This window comes from Gekko japonicus, unplaced genomic scaffold (genome assembly GCF_001447785.1).
Source record: "Gekko japonicus isolate JY-2015 unplaced genomic scaffold, Gekko_japonicus_V1.1 scaffold5892, whole genome shotgun sequence".
Lineage (NCBI taxonomy): Eukaryota > Metazoa > Chordata > Lepidosauria > Squamata > Gekkonidae > Gekko > Gekko japonicus.
Window position 1 is genome coordinate 16,094 of NW_015164389.1, and position 3,942 is coordinate 20,035.

Genomic DNA, 3,942 nt, shown 5'->3' on the forward strand with positions numbered 1-3,942 from the left:
CGTCGTGTCCAGATCACGGGAGGTGGTAGTTCAGCTCCATTCTGCTATGGTCAGGCCTCACCTGGAGTACCGTGTCCAGTTTTGGGCACCACATTTTAGGAAGGGTGTTGATAAGCTTGAGCGTGTCCAGAAGAGGGCAACCAAGTCTTATGAGGAGAGGCTGAAAGAGTTGGGTCTGTTTAGCCTTGGAAAGAGAAGGCTTACAGGGGACATGATTGCAGTCTTCAAGTTTTTGAAGGGCTGTCATGTAGAAGATGGAGCAGATCTATTCTCTCTTGCTCCGGATTGCAAGACTAGGTCTAATGGGTGGAAATGACAAGGGAGTCGTTACCGGCTAAATATCAGGAGAAACTTCCTAACTGTCAGAGTGGTTGAGCAGTGGAACAGTCTGCCTCAGGAGGTGGTGGAGGCTCCTTCGCTGGATGTTTTCAAGCGGAGGCTGGACAACCATCTTTTGGGTATGTTGTATGGCTCTCTTTCGGCTCTGCTCCTGCAGAATGCAGGGGGTTGGACTGGGTGGCCTGCAAGGTCCCTTCCAACTCTAACATTCTATGATTCTATGCCCATTACCAGCCATAGTTATTCAAATGACTCAGCTTGCAAGGTTACTGAGGTATTTGGTGTTAGGAATCTCCAAGTGACTCCTGGCAATTTCCCAGAATGCATTCCAAGAGGGCTCCCAGGATGCACCTGCATGCCCCAGAATGCACCTTGGTGTCCCAGGGCCACCTGTGTGACCTGGGTGAACAAGGTCAAAAGGGGTGCAAAGAGTGGTGTAAAATGGGCCAGAGGTTTAATAAGAGTGCTTGCTCTCTGTTGTTGTGATTAAGTATGTTTGAACTTACTTTCTTTTTAATAAATCTTTTTAAATATTGGATGTGGCCCTAAGCTTCTGTACCAAATAGTCCTCCAACTGCTTGGATATACTATTAATTTGTCATATTGGCAGGGGAGCGGTCAAGGCACACGTTGCAACCCTCCGGGGGAAACCCGATGTGGCATTTGGTCCCTGTGGTAACCAGGCGCCGGGTAGCAGGAGACCTTGAGGCCCGGCCTCAGAACTGGGAAGAGGGCTCGAGAGTCCTGTTCCTCTCCTTCAGGATCCGGAACTGAGCGGGTGGTGGCAGCATGCCCTAGTGGCAGGAAGTGGAGGAGCGCCCTCCAGGAATCGGAGGGGGCAGGCAGAACAGGGTCTGTAAGTCAGAGCGGGCCTGTTCTGCCACACAGAGTAGCACAGCTCTGGAGGGTCTTCCTCCCCAGTCAGGCCACTCGAAAGCATATCTTCTCCCCCCCCCCAAGTCTTGGAAGGGGAGAGCAATGAAAACCTCCCAGATGGGACCCCTCCCATCTTCCCAACCCCTGCTTTCCCCTCCTTGCCCCCCTGTAGCTTCTGATGCTGGCAGTGAGGAAAGACTTCCCCTGAGGTATGTCTTCTAAAGTGGCGGTCATGGTACTGAAACGTTGTTGAAGGGGAAATCTCTCTGGTGGTGGCATTGAGGAGGGAAGTCTGAGCCAGGCCCCCAAAGTCACCTCAGGGAGAGCTGGAGGCCCCAAAGAAGGTCTGTGTTCAAGTCCAAGCTTTGTTCTGGACTGGCTTACAACACTTTTCTACTCCCCTACATTCTATCGTCCCAAAAACCAACCTGTGAGGTTGGCTAGGCTGAGAGTGAGTGAACATAAGAACATAAGAGATGCCAATGTTGGATCAGGCCAGAGGCCCATCCAGTCCAACACTCTGTGTCACACAGTGGCCAAAAATACCAGTGCCATCAGGAGGTCCACAAGTGGGGCCAGGACATTAGAAGCCATCCCACTGTTGACCCCCCCAAGCACCAAGATGACAGAGCATCACTTGCCCCAGAGTTCCCATCTATACCTTGTGGCTAATAGCCACTGATGGACCTCTGCTCCATATGCTTATCTAATTCCCTTTTAAAGCCGTCCATGCTTGTAGCCGCCACCACTTCCTGTGGCAGTGAATTCCAAGTGTTAATCACTCTTTGGGTGAAGAAGTACTTCCTTTTATCCGTTCTAACCCGACCGCTCAGCAATTTCATGGAGTGCCCACGAGTTCTTGTATTGTGAGAATGGGAGAAAAGTACCTCTTTCTCTACCTGCTCTTTCCCATGCATAATCTTATAAACCTCAATCATGTCACCCCTCAGTCGCCGTTTCTCCAAGCTAAGTGACTGGCCCAGTCTCACCCCATGAGCTTCCACGGAACGGGCAGAACCTCTAGTCTTTTGCCCTAACCACTACACTACACAGTCGAAGGGCAGCCCACCATTCCCAACTCCCTCTCCCTTCTCAGGGCTTTTCCCTCTCCACAGTGGCTTTCCCCAGGAAGGAATTAGGGCAGTGGTGGCGAACCTATGGCACGGGTGCCAGAGGTGGCCCTCAGAGCCCTCTCCGTGGGCACACGTGCCATCGCCCCAGCCAGGCCCAGACCATCATTAAAGTGTCGAATTCTCTGCCAAATAATTTTAAGTCAATGAAAGCATTTGGGATTGCTTTCCTTACTTTGTTTGGATCATCTTAAGTTAATGTATGAGATGTTTTTTCTAAAGTAAAACCTCAGTATTCAGGTTAAATTGCCATGTTGGCACTTTGCAATAAATAAGTGGGTTTTGGGTCACAGTTTGGGCACTCGGTCTCTAAAAGGTTCACCATCACTGAATTAGGACCTCCGCCACCTCCTGAATCTTTGCTGCCCTTCTCCGAGCCTTCTCCATGCTAATTCATCTCAACAGTTCGGCCAAACAGCCTGTTCCCAGATTACCAGATAGATCTGAAGATTCCCAAACACTGGCTGCTGTCATCTATCAGATTGGATCAAATGAACAGAAATCTAACGGGTTGACAGATGGCACCCAAAAAGTGCTTGTGGACGGTTCTTCATCTCCTTGGAGAGGAGCGACAAGTGGAGTGCCTCAAGGATCTGTCCTGGGACCTGTTTGGTTCAACGTCTGATATGCAACCAAATAATCCAATATAGCTTAAGCTAATATACACATTACAGGGGCTGCGGTGGCTCAAGTGGTTAAGACGCTGAACTGCAGACCGGAAGGTCGGTAGTTTGGCAGTTCGAGGCCCGAGTGCCGCATGACCGAGTGAGCTCCTGTCTCTGGTCCCAGCTCCTGCCAACCTAGCAGTTCAAAAGTAAGAAATTGCAAGTAGATAAATACTTGAAATTGCAAGTAGATAAATACAGTCTGCCTTGGGAGGTGGTGGATGCTTCTTCGCTGGACGTTTTTGAGTGGAGGCTGGACAGCCATCTTTCTGGTATGTTGTAGGTATGTAGGGCTATCTTTCAGCTATGCTCTTGCAGAGGGCAGGGGGTTGGACTAGATGACCTGCAAGGTCCCTTCCAGCTCTAACATTCTATGAGTCTATGAAATAGGTACCACTTCGGTGGGAAGGTAACAGCGTTCCATGCGCCTCAGTGTTTAGTCATGCCAGCCACATGACCACGGAAATGTGTTCGGACAGCGCTGGCTCTTCGGCTTGGAAATGGAGATGAGCACCACATCCCTAGAGTCGGATTCAACTGGCTTACGAGCAAGGGAAACCTTTACCTAATATACACATAATTAACCACAAAATAAGACAAGGGTGAACTCTGATTGTGATACACCAAAGACAACATGATAGTATTTTCTTGTAAAACAAGGGTAAAAATAGGTTTGATTGCTAATAGCTTTTTAATTTATATAACCAGATAAAGAACATATAGAATAGTATGCAAGAAATGAAGAATCTGGCATTGATAACACTAACACTGTAATAAGAAGAAATATTAGTTTATTGATGCAGTTTAAGTAATATATTGGTTTATTCTGATATTAGTTTTAGAAACTCTGTAAAATGAAATGATATCTATGTACCTATGTATTTTAATAAAAAACATCAAGAAGAAGAAGAGGAAGAGGAGGAGGAGGAGGA